This window comes from Xenopus laevis, chromosome 2L (genome assembly GCF_017654675.1).
Source record: "Xenopus laevis strain J_2021 chromosome 2L, Xenopus_laevis_v10.1, whole genome shotgun sequence".
Taxonomy (NCBI): Eukaryota; Metazoa; Chordata; class Amphibia; order Anura; family Pipidae; genus Xenopus; species Xenopus laevis.
Genome location: NC_054373.1, coordinates 180,269,099 through 180,282,508, shown reverse-complemented (window position 1 = coordinate 180,282,508; position 13,410 = coordinate 180,269,099). Strand labels below are relative to the sequence as shown.

The window sequence follows — 13,410 nt, the reverse complement described above, 5'->3', positions numbered from 1 at the left end:
TCCTCTGATCCTATTTTTTTACTCTGTAATCCTTGTCTACTAAATTATTGTAAAAATGTTTGTTATAAATGAATGCAAAGCACTGCATAACAGCTGGTGCTGTATAATGAAATGATGATGATGATGAATAGTACAATTGCAAAGAGATAATAATGGATGTAAAATTAAGTGAACTCTGACACCATGCAATAAATATTTGCACCCAATGTCTCTGTCCAGTCAGTGTTTAGCAATGCCAGAAGTGTTATTATACCCAGTGCTGAATTACAGAGCCTCCCTTAATACAGAGTCCACGACAGATGACCCCCTCCCACTTCAGTCTTTCATAGATTTTTAATTCACCCATATACTTGGTTTGCAGATCTGAAATATGATGAGTCCTTTGTGCTAACAATGACCCAAGATGGAAACATCAAGTTTAAACCAATCCAAGTCTTCTTTCTCCCATACTCAGTTCATCTTGCTCACCTTCCCTGGAGTCTCCTCACACAGGCACCTCCTCGTCATCCCCTTCTTCTCTACATATGTGGTGATCCTCTATTGTAACTCTCTGGTCATCTACAAAATATGGATGGAAAAGAGACTGCACACCCCCATGTACTCTCTAATTGCCCTGCTCCTTTTGGTAAACATCATCTGCACCACCACTGTCCTACCTAAGATGGTCCTGGTCCTGCTAGGACTAAACCAGATTTCTTTGGTGGAATGCCTGGTGCAGATGTTCTCGCTATATTCCATGATTATGTTGAAGTCCATTATGTTGCTTCTCATGGCCATGGACAGGTATGTGGCAATCTGTAAGCCTCTGCGCTACCACAACATCATAACCAAACGCTTCCTGGCCCAACTGTTGGCCTTGGGCTTGACACGGAACTGCCTTTTTCTACTCCCTATTGTCATTTTATCCTCTAAAGTCCAATTCTGCAAGTCCAATGTTATCTGGCACTATTTATGTGAAGACATTACGCTTCTCAGTCTTGGATGTGGAGAAGCACCCCGGCTTCAAGTTTTTGGGATATTGGTGAGAACCATCATCACAGTGTGTGATGTCAGTATCTTCATTGTTTCCTATATAAAAGTCCTTCACACAGCCATGCAACTTGTTGTTGGACAAGCCAGACGTACCGCCTTGCACACGTGTACAACACATCTCCTCGTGGCCATTCCCATCTATTCATTTGGCCTTCTGTCCTCCATTGTGAATAAAATAGAAGCCTCCATCTCAGTATGACATTCGGAACCTCTTCAGTGTCTTTTACATCTTCCTCCCAGCCTTTGTCAACCCCATTATCTATGGCTTTAGGGTGAAGGAGATTAAGGGCTCCTTGGTGAAACCCTGGTGGAAGAAATGACACTCACTTGAGGATTATCTACTATAGTTTATAAATGTCACTTTCACTATAGGGTAATGTAATAAAAGGCACTAAACTTGCCCAGGAGCAGTAACCCAAATCAATAAACAAAATTCCTACAGAATAGCAAGTATTGTACCAAGTACATTTACATCTGTTCATTAAACCTTTTCTTCATGGTTAAGAACCATTGGTGCCTTACTTTCTTATTGTCATATTCTCCAAATTTACACCTTAGCTACAAACACCTTGTTTCCAATACACAATGTAACAGTTGTGCTTCTGTTGTAGGCTGAACCAGCAAAGTGGTATTAACTGACACATTTATTGGATTGTAGGGGTTGCAGACATCACACAGTTTCTCTAAGGAATTGTGTGACACCATAAACCAGCCTCATTACACCCCTGATCCTCCTAGTCCCACCACTGATCCACCCAATCCAACCTCCTATCCACCCCAATCCCTCCATGATCCACCCAATCCCTCCCCTGATCCACCCCAATCCCTCCCCCTGATCCACCCAATCCCTCCCCTGATCCACCCAATCCCTTCCCTGATCCACACAATCCCTCCCCTGATGCACCCAATCCCTCCCCTGATCCACCCAATCCCTCCCCCAATCCACCCAATCCCCACTTGATGCACCCCAATTCCACCTCTGATCAATCCAACCCCCATCGCCTAATCCACTCGATCCCACCCATGATCCACCCAATCCCACCTTCTGATCCACCCCAATACACCCAATTGCACCACTGATTCTCCCAATTCCCAGTCCTGATCTACCCAATTCCACCCCTTATCCACCCAGTCCACCACTGATCCACCAATTCCATCCCTGATCCTCCCAATCCCACCTCTGATTCACCCAATGCCACCTGAATCCACCCATTGCACATCTGATTTCTCCCAATCCCACACCTGATCTACCTAAATTCCACTCCTGATCCACCCAGTTCCACCTCTGATCCAGGGGTTGTAACTGCAGAGAAAGCAGACCCTGCAGCTGCAGGGGCCCAAATGGTTGTATGAGTCCCATGAGGCCTTAATTAATTTACAATTTCAATATTTATTGGTAAAACAGGTCAAACTCTAGTCATTTTTAGGGCCTAAAAAATAATTTGCTGTGGGGCTCATTTATATCTAATTATGCCACTGCTCTGAATCCACCCAATGCCATTTTTGTTCCCCCCAATCACACCCCCGATCCACTCAATCCCACCCGTGACCCCACACTACATGTTTCGGGCAGAGCCCTTTATCAAGTGTAACAAGAACTGAGGCATTATGGGATTAAATACCTTCTTGTGGAACAAAACACCTCCCCCCACTTAAAGTGACAGTTGCAAACCAGGTCCCCTAAGGGCCTCAATGAGGAATTTAATGTCTTGTTTCCTATGATATAATATATCTTTTTAAGCAATTGTTAATTTTCAACTCCTCTTCCTTTCAGATATAAGTAATTGATACTTGTTTTATCTTATTAAAGTTGTTGCCATTTCTGTGGTTTTTATCTTTGTTTTTAGGTATTGTGGTTTCACAGTCAAAATAGTTATTTTTCGCACTGCCACTAAAGCTGGCCATAGACGCAAAGATCTGATCGTATGAATCGAGGATTCGTACGATTTTCGGAACGTGTGTGGAGAGTCCCGACATTTTTTGTCCGGCGGAGATCGGTCGTTGGTCGACTCGGACAGGTTAGAAATTTCTGTCCGGCTGCCGATAATATCTCTGCGTGTATTGCTGATCGTACGATTTTTCAGTGGGGAGACTGTCACTAGCTTTGGTTGGACATAGATATCGTACGATTGCTGTCAGGGGCAGAACATTGCTGATCTGTTCTTTAACTAATTCTGACTGGTAAGACTTTGATTCTGAATGGTTAAGTGGCGGTGTCGGGAGATGGGAAAGTCCGATCGTACGATGATTCGTACGGATCGGATCTTTGCATCTATGGCCAGCTTAACTCACTACAATGGATGTCTGAACAAACAAATCATTGGGACTTGTAACTGGAAGCGACTAACTATATGGGCTTGCATGCGCAAATTACTGTGGCGCGCATGCACGGACTGACGCCAGTGTGCATGCGCCAATCGACTTGATGCGAAACGGACGCGGACCAGTCCAGACAGGAGAGAGGGGACCGGACTAGGGGGTAGAGCCAGAGGAGGTACGTGACCTGGCGCCCCCTCAGCTTTGCGCCTAGGCAGGTGCCTACTCTGCCTACCCCTAGTTCCGGCCCTGCACTTAGGGGCAAATTTACTAAAGGCGAAGTGACTAACGCTGGCGAAAATTCGCTACTTCACACGGACGTAACTACACAAATTCACTAAGATGCAGATTTTTACTGGGACGTTACCTCTTGCACCAGACTTGCCTTCGCCTCCTCAGACCAGGCGAAGTGCAAAGAGTAGATAGGACTTCCACAAAAAGTCTGGCGGACTTTTCTGTTTTTTCAGGGTGATAGGCTACAAAAGATCGTTACATTTTTTGGGGTTTGGGGCTTCCCCCCTACATTTCCTATGCAAATTAGCCAAAGCTAGCAAAACTTCGCCATTGTTCGGCACCCTGGACGCAAATCGCATTTTAGTGAATTAGTGTTGTCCTGGCGAATCTACGTTCTGGCCAAAGTGTGGCGATGTGAGCGAAGCCGTCGCTGGCAAATTTCCGGGGATTAGTGAGTTTGCCCCTTAAAGGGGTGGTTCACCTTTTAGTTAACTTTAATATGTTATAGAATAGCCAATTCTAAGTCAATTTCAATTTTCAATTGGTCACCATTAGTTATTTAAAGTTTTTGAATTATTTGCCTTCTTCTCCTGACTATTTACAGCTTTCAAATGAGGGTCACTGACCCCATCTAAACAACAAATGCTCTGTAAGGCTACACATGGCAACCAGATGGCTGAAATTGCAAACTGGAGAGCTGCTGAATAAAAAGCTAAATAACTCAAAAAAACACAAATAATAAAAAATGAGAATCAAATGCAAATTGTCTCAGAATATCCCTCTCTACATCATACTAACAGTTCATTTAAATAGATATATCATATGATATATAGGGGCACATTTACCTAGGGTCGAATATGGAGGGTTAATTAATCCTCGATATTCGACTGCCGAATTGAAATCCTTCGACTTCGAATATCGTAGTCGAAGGATTTAGCGCAATTCGTTTGATCGAAGGATCGGAGGAATAATCCTTCGATCGAACGATTAAATCCTTCTAATCGAACGATTCGATGGATTTTAATCCATCGATTGAACGAAATTCCTTCGATCAAAAAACCTTGTAAAGCCTATGGGGACCTTCCCCATAGGCTAACATTGGCCTCGGTAGGTTTTAGGTGGCGAACTAGGGGGTCGAAGTTTTTTAAAGCCCCATAGGCTTTACAAGGTTTTTTTGATCGAATGAATTTTGTACGATCGATGGATTAAAATCCTTCGAATCGTTCGATCGTACAAATTGCGCTAAATCCTTCGACTTCAATATTCGAAGTCGAAGGATTTCAATTCGGCAGTCGAATATCGAGGGTTAATTAACCCTCGATATTCGACCCTAGGTAAATGTGCCCCTAAGTGTAACAGTGAACTTCTCATACATTTAGGGTTTTATAGCAGAAGTTTAGTGATTCTGTAATAATAAAAAATAAAAAAAAATAAATACTTGATTGGCAGCAAGTGGTTAATGGAACAGGGAAGCTTTGGCTTTTATACCAACCCTAAAGTTCTTCAATAAAGGAAAAAATAAAATCAGAATTCACACTTAAACTCCCGCACACCCCTAACAAATAACACGCTGGATAAAGACAACGTATCAGGCAATACCCATGGCCCTGCTGTAACCAGTGAAGAGATTCCTCCATAAATAATCATTTCCCTGTGGGGCTCAGTTGTAGGTTGTGGGAATATCCTATTAATTCCTGACATTAATGATGTTTATCCATTGGGGCCCCAGAAATGAATAATATAGAGAGAGAAATCACAGAGAGGAACTGGGACTCATTGGGCCGAGATTCTGGGGCAGGTAGGTGTATAGTAAGTACTCACAGCTCTACTGACTACTGTCTTATGGTTTCATGGTACATGTAGTCAGGACCAGCAGTGCAGGAGAGACACAGTTACATTTACACATAACAGTGAAGGTGTATAATGAATATATAAGGGGAAGTTGTCGTCATTATGTAATATTCTATTGTGACATTTTCATTCTTTAAAATTATGAAGTTTTTTTTTCCGTTCCTGACATCTGTCAGTAGTTTCTCTTTAAATAATGCAGACACAGTGATATTCCGAGACAGTTTGCAATTGGGCTTCATTTTTTGGTGGCTTTTGAGTTGGGGATCCCCGCCTAGAATTTGACTTAATCTGCCCTTTTATTGTGTAGAATTTAAATGAATGGATACATGTTTGGAACAGGATAATACGTTCTTGTAAGTGATTTGTCTAAACTGAAAAACTGGGCATCAAACTGGAAAATGAGGTTCAATGTTGATAAATGCAGGTTATGCACTTTGACAAAAATAATATAAATGCAAGTTATACACTAAATGGCAGTGTGTTGGGAGTTTCCTTAAATGAGAAGGATCTAGGGGTCTTTGTAGATAACACGTTGTCTAATTCTGGGCAGTGTCATTCTGTGGCTACTAAAGCAAATAAAGTTCTGTCTTGCATAAAAAAGGGAATTAACTCAAGGGATGAAAACATAATTCTGCCTCTTTATAGGTCCCTGGTGAGGCCTCATCTGGAGTATGGGGGCAGTTTTGGACTCCAGTCCTTAAGAGGGATATAAATGAGCTGGAGAGAGTGCAGAGACTAAGTGCAACTAAACTGGTTAGAGGGAGGGAAGAGTTAAATTATGAGGGGAGACTGACAAGGTTGGGGTTGTTTTCTCTGGAAAAAAGGCGCTTGCGAGGGGACATGATTACACGTTACAAGTACATTAGAGGACATTATAGACAAATAGCAGGGGATCTTTTTACCCATAAAGTGGATCACGGTACCAGAGGCCTCCCGTTTAAACTAGAAGAAAAGAACTTTCATTTGAAGCAACGTAGGGGGTTCTTCACAGTCAGGACAGTGAGGTTGTGGAATGCACTGCCGGGTGATGTTGTGATGCTGATTCAGTTAATGACTATAAGAGGGACTTGGATGATTTTTTGGACAGACATAATACAAAGGCTATTGTGATACTAAGCTCTATAGTTAGTATAGGTATGGTTATATAGAATTTAATTAAAAGTAGGGAGGGGTGTGTGTATGGGGCTGGGTTTTCATTTGGAGGGGTTGAACTTGATGGACTTTGTCTTTTTTCAACCCAATTTAACTATTTAACTATGTGACATATTCATCTATAAAATGCCATTTATTTGTAAATAGTTGCAATGAGTTGATTGGAACTGATTTTTCTCAGCAAGTGCCAGTTGGCGCCATGAAGCATCGGATTGGATCATGCGTCTGTTTTATGCAAATTGATATGTGTAATATTTATCTGGATATTCTGCTGATCTCAAAATATTCCTTTACAAAATGAATGCAGTTATTGTACAGCTCTGCTCTGGGACTTTAAGGTTTGAAATATTTTATTTGGTTTTCACAATAAACCATAAAAATCAAAACAATAACAAATAGTATGCAGAATAAGAAGATTAATACAATGACATATTATACAGAACGTATAACTTAAAATGAAAGCTATGGGACTTTATTGTGTGTGTGTTTGATGCAGTGTCACACAGAAGGTTAATGGTTAACGAATATTGGCCTGGAACATAATATTTGTACCTGGATAGAGAACTAACATTTAACTGAATCAGCATCACAACATCACCCGGCAGTGCATTCCACAACCTCACTGTCCTCACTGTGATGAACCACCTACTCTGTTCCTTTGAAGGAACAGTTCAGTATAAAATTAAAAACTGGGTAAATAGGCTGCGCAATTAGTGATGGGCGAATTTGCGCCGTTTCGCTTCGCCAAAAAATTCGCGAATTTCGCGCGAAATTCGCGAAACGGCGAAAAATTCGCGAAACGGCGTTTTTGACGCAGAATTTTCGCGAATTTTCGCGAATTTATTCGCTGGCGGCGAATCGCACAAATTCGCCGCGAATTCGCGCCTGGCGAATAAATTCGCCCATCACTATGCGCAAAATAAAAAAATTTTCTAATATAGTTAGTTAGGCAAAAATGACTTTATTGTGCAACATAATAGCCAGAACACTACTTCCTGCTCTAACTCTGAGTTAGTCAGTGACTATAAGGGGGGCCACATGGTACATTTCTGTTCAGTGAGTTTGTAATTGATCCCCAGCATTCAGCTCAGATTCAAAAGCTAAGACCCTTGTGCCCCCCTCAAGTCTCTGATTGGTTACTGCCTGGTAGCCAATCAGTGGAAACCAAGAAAGCTGCAAACCAGGAAGTAGTGTTCTGGCTATTATGTTACACATCCAGTCACTCCAGCCTTTATACATTACATTTTTTGGCTAACTAACTATATTAGATACATTTTTTTATTTTGCGCAGCCTATTTACCCAGTTTTTATTTTTATACTGAACTGTTCCTTTAAATTAAAGTTCTGTTCCTCTAGTCTCTGGCTTATTGATATTTATGATGCGAGACCCCCACTATTTGTCTATAATGTCCTCTAATGTACTTGTAAAGTGTAATCATGTCCCCTCACAAGCGCCTTTTTTCCAGAGAAAACAACCCCAACCTTGACAGTCTCCCCTCATAATTTAACTCTTCCCTCCCCTCTAACCAGTTTAGTGTGCACTTAGTCTCTGCACTCTCTCCAGCTCATTTATTATCCCTCTTAAGGACTGGAGTCCAAAACTGACCCCCATACTCCAGATGAGACCTCACCAGGGACCTATAAAGAGACATAATTATGTTTTCATCCCTTGAGTTAATGCTCTTTTTTATACAGAACTTTATTTGCTTTAGTAGCCACAGAATGACACTGCCCAGAATTAGACAACGTGTTATCTACAAAGACCCCTAGATCCTTCTCATTTAAGGAAACTCCCAACACACTGCCATTTAGTGTATAACTTGCATTTATATTATTTCTACCAAAGTGCATAACCTGCATTTATCAACATTGAACCTCATTTTCCAGTTTGCTGCCCAGTTTTCCAGTTTAGACAAATCACTGTGCAAAGTGGCAGCATCCTGCATGGAACCTATAGTTCTGCACAATTTAGTCTCATCTGCAAAAATAGAAACAGTACTTTCAATGGCCACCTCCAGGTCATTAATAAACAAGTTGAAAAGCAAGGGACCTAGTACAGAGCCCTGCGGTACTCCACTAACAACACTGGTCCAATTAGAAAATGTTCCACTTAACCCCCACCCCTTGTAATCTATCTTTCAGTTCTCTATCCAGGTACAAATATTATGTTTCTTAGGCCAACATTCCTTAATTTAACCAGTAACCTTCTGTGTGGCAATGTATTCAGGGTCGGATCATCGGGGCCCACCAGGGCTGCAACCCGAAAGGCCCTCTTGGCAATCACCAGGGCCCCCACATGGCTTCTAAGCTCGCTACGTGACTCACATGCACAAACATGTCAAGGTGCAGCCAATCAGGAGAACAGCTCTGGGCCGGCAGGGGCCCATGAGGTCAAGGGCCCACTTGGTTTTTTCCCAGTGCACCACCAGGCCAGTCCGACCCTGACTATATCAAAAGTCTAAATAGATAACATCCCCTGCCATCCCAGAGTCAAGGTCCCTGCTCAGCTTCTTCTCATAAAAATAAATCAATCTGGATTAACTAATACGTGTCTTCATCTTGTCCTACTATCACAATCTTTTCAAACTGTCTCCATTTGTCATCCTATCCTACTATCACCATCTTATATTCCATTATATCATAATTCACCTTCTGCTGCCAACATTTGCCCTTCTTCTTCCATATTTCTATCTTGCCCTACTCTCTACATGTTGTCCTACTCTTGCTTTTTTGTCCTATCATCTCTATGTTCACCTATTACTACATGTAATTACTACAAATAATATATCACAGAGTCTCACATAATACAGAGTGCTAGGCAGACCATTTTCCCCACCCCATGGTTGTGCACTCATTATACACAAAGAGCCCTATTTTATAGATTTATCTTCATGCATATTTTTGCTTTGCAGATCTGGAATATGAAACAAACCATATAGCTAACAATGCCACCAAGATGGAAATATCAAGTTTAAAACCAATCCAAGTCTTCTTTTCTCCCATACTCAGTTTATCTTGCTCGCCTTCCCTGGAGTCTCCTCACACAGGCGCCTCCTCGTCATCCCCTTCTTCTCTACATATGTGGTGATCCTCACTTGTAACTCTCTGGTCATCTACAAAATATGAATGGAAAAGAGACTGCACACCCCCATGTACTCTCTAATTGCCCTGCTCCTTTGGGTAAACATCATCTGCACCACCACCGTCCTACCCAAAATGGTCCTGGTCCTGCTAGGACTAAACCAGATTTCTTTGGTGGAATGCCTGGTGCAGATGTTCTCTCTATATTCCACGGTTATGTTGAAGTCCGTTATGTTGCTTCTTATGGCACTGGACAGGTATGTGGTAGGGATGTAGCGAACGTCGGAAAAAAAGTTCGCGAACATATTCGCGAACTTGCGCAAAAATGCGAGCGGTTCGCGAACGGGTTCGCGAAACCCCATAGACTTCAATGGGAAGGCGAACTTTAACATCTAGAAAAGACATTTCTGGCCAGAAAAATGATTTTAAAGTTGTTTAAAGGGTGCAACGACCTGGACAGTGGCATGCCAGAGGGGGATCAAGGGCAAAAATGTATCTGAAAAATCTGCCTGTGTGTGCTTGGAAGAGATAGTGTAGGGGGAGAGCTGTTAGTGATTTCAGGGACAGATGATAGTAAGTTTGCTGGCTAGTAATCTGCTTGATACTGCTCTGTATTGGAGGGACAGAAGTCTGCAGGGATTTGAGGGACATTTAGCTTAGGTAGCTTTGCTGGCTAGTAATCTACTGTTCTCTTTAAACAACTGCCATACGTTGACCTTGTAGGCATTGTTTGCCCAGTTTTTTTGGACGCAGCCACTGAAGCACAGTTGCCAGAAAAAAATATGCCATATAAATGCTGAAAATAGTCATTTTCGCCATACGTTGACCTTGTAGACATTGTTTGCCCAGTTTTTTTGGACGCAGCCACTGAAGCACAGTTGCCAGAAAAAATATGCCATATAAATGCTGAAAATAGTAATTTTTCGCCATACGTTGACCTTGTAGACATTGTTTTGCCCAGTTTTTTTTGGTTGCAGCCACTGAAGCACAGTTGCCAGAAAAAATATGTCACGTAAATGCTGAAATAGTCATTTTTTGCCATATACGTTGAGTCAAACGTATGGCAAAAAATGACTATTTTCAGCATTTATATGGCATATTTTTTCTGGCCTCTGTGCTTCAGTGGCTGTGGCCAAAAAAACTGGGCAAAATAATGCCCTACAAGGCCAACGTATACACTACTACAGCGGTGGATACGGATTACGTAAAATATATTATGGCTGCTTGAAAAAAGTGACTCCGGTGTTTTTTCTGGAGACGGTAATATTATGGATATTTAGACAGAATGGGAACAAGGTCACACAGCTCGATGGCGGGTTGAAGAAACAGTGTGCAAATAATGCCTACAAGGCCAACGTATACACTACTACAGCGGTGGATACGGATTACGTAAAATATATTATGGCTGCTTGAAAAAAGTGACTCCGGTGTTTTTTCTGGAGACGGTAATATTATGGATATTTAGACAGAATGGGAACAAGGTCACACAGCTCGATGGCGGGTTGAAGAAAACAGTGTGCAAATAATGCCTACAAGGCCAACGTATACACTACTACAGCGGTGGATACGGATTACGTAAAATATGTGAATGCTGCTTGAAAAAAGTGACTCCGGTGTTTTTTTCTGGAGACGGTAATATTATTGATGATATTAGACAGAATGGGAACAAGGTCACACAGCTCGATGGCGGTTGAAGAAAACAGTGTGCAAATAATGCCTACAAGGCCAACGTATACACTACTACAGCGGTGGATACGGATTACGTAAAATATATGAATGCTGCTTGAAAAAAGTGACTCCGGTGTTTTTTCTGGAGACGGTAATATTATGGATATTTAGACAGAATGGGAACAAGGTCACACAGCTCGATGGCGGGTTGAAGAAAAACAGTGTGCAAATAATGCCTACAGGGCAAATAATGCCTAAAAGGTCAACTTATACACTACTACAGCGGTAGTAAAATAAAAAAAAGTAAAATAAAAAAAAAATGAATATTAAAAAAAAAAAAATTAAAGTTGGTGCTGCTGAACTACTAGGAGCAGCAGATTAGCACACCAGTCCCACTCCCCAACACTGCTAGACTAATAGCACTGGGCTCTTATAGTAGTAGTAGTAGTAGTAGTAGTAAAACAACAAAAAAATAAATAAAAGCAGTCCTTACAAGGACTACTGTTATTGCAGCAGTCAGCAGATGAGATCAGAAGCAGGACAGCTGCCCACTGCAGCTACATACAGAGCACTGCAGTAGAAGGTAGATTACTAGCCAGCAAAGCTACCTAAGCTAAAATGTCCCTCAAACCCCTGCAGACTTCTGTCCCTCCAATAACAGAGCAGTATCAAAAACGATTACTAGCCAGCAAACTTTCAACTGTCCCTGAAATCACTAACAGGCAGCAGCTCTCTCCCTACACTATCTCTTCAGCCACACAGGCAGAGTGAAAAAACGCTGCAGGGCTTCGGTTTTTATAGGGAGGGGAGTGGTCCAGGGGAGAGCTTCCTGATTGGCTGCCATGTACCTGCTGGTCTGGGGTGAGAGGGCAAAAAAAAGCGCCAACAATGGCGAACCCAAAATGGCGAACGTCGCGCGACGTTCGCGAACTTCCGGCGAGCGCGAACACCCGATGTTCGCGCGAACAAGTTCGCCGGCGAACAGTTCGCGACATCTCTAGTATGTGGCAATCTGTAAGCCCCTGCGCTACCACAACATCATAACAAAACGCTTCCTGGCCCAACTGTTGGCCTTGGGCTTGACACGGAATTGCATTTTTGTACTCCCTATTGTAATCCTGTCCTCTAAAGTTCAGTTCTGCAAGTCCAATGTTATCTGGCACTATTCATGTGGAGACATTATGCTTCTCAGTCTTGGGTGTGGAGAAGCACCCCGAATTCAGGTTTTAGGGATACTGGTGAGAACCATCATCACAGTGGGTGATATCAGTATCTTCATTGTTTCCTATATAAAAGTCCTTCACACAGCCATGCAACTTGCTGTTGGTCAAGCCAGACGTACCGCCTTGCACACGTGTACAACACATCTCCTGGTGGCCATTCCCATCTATTCCTTTGGCCTTGTCTCCTCCATTGTGAATAAAATTGAAGCCTCCATCTCATATGACATTCGGAACCTTTTCAGTGCCCTGTATATCCTTCTCCCAGCCTTTGTCAACCCCATTATCTATGGTTTTAGGGTGAAGGAGATTAAAGGCTCTCTGATGAAACCCTGGAACAAAACAATGGGTCCAAAAGTATCTGAGGGTGTCATTATGGCAACAGGAAGTACAGGCTAAAGGGAAAGTTCCTCTTCTTTGCATAGTCAGTTTTAGTACAATTGTGGTATCATTAAACTATTACATTCTATTTCCAGAGCTAAACTGACACAGGGTTTTGGTAAGTCATAGGGTAGTCATATTTTTTGCTATGTCTAGTTACAATAATTATCCTTATTATCCCTATGCATCACATTACTCTCCCTGACAGATGCTGGGTCATTAGTAACATATATATATTCTATTGAATCTAAGCCAGTGGTGAGATTCAAGCACACAAACATAGTGGTCAGTGCACATCTTTCTACTGCCATTTATTGGTGTTTCATCAACCTTTAGTTAACATATTTTTGGGGGTCCAAGGACTACCTGCCTGTATTGTTCAAAGGGTTTTTTGTCAAGTTTCTAAGCTCAAAGTCAGCCACAGACTAGTGAGTGTAGCTATTTGTAGCCCACAACTTTTAGACTGTTACCAAAG

The 13,410-nt window shown here is 42.1% G+C and overlaps 2 pseudogenes; both read left to right on the top strand.

The window, feature by feature from the left end:
- The first annotated feature begins 403 nt into the window (after window positions 1–403).
- Window positions 404–1,352, top strand: LOC121399753 (annotated as a pseudogene).
- A 3,961-nt stretch (window positions 1,353–5,313) lies between these two features.
- LOC108706147 lies at window positions 5,314–12,953 on the top strand (annotated as a pseudogene).
- The last annotated feature ends 457 nt before the right edge of the window (window positions 12,954–13,410 follow it).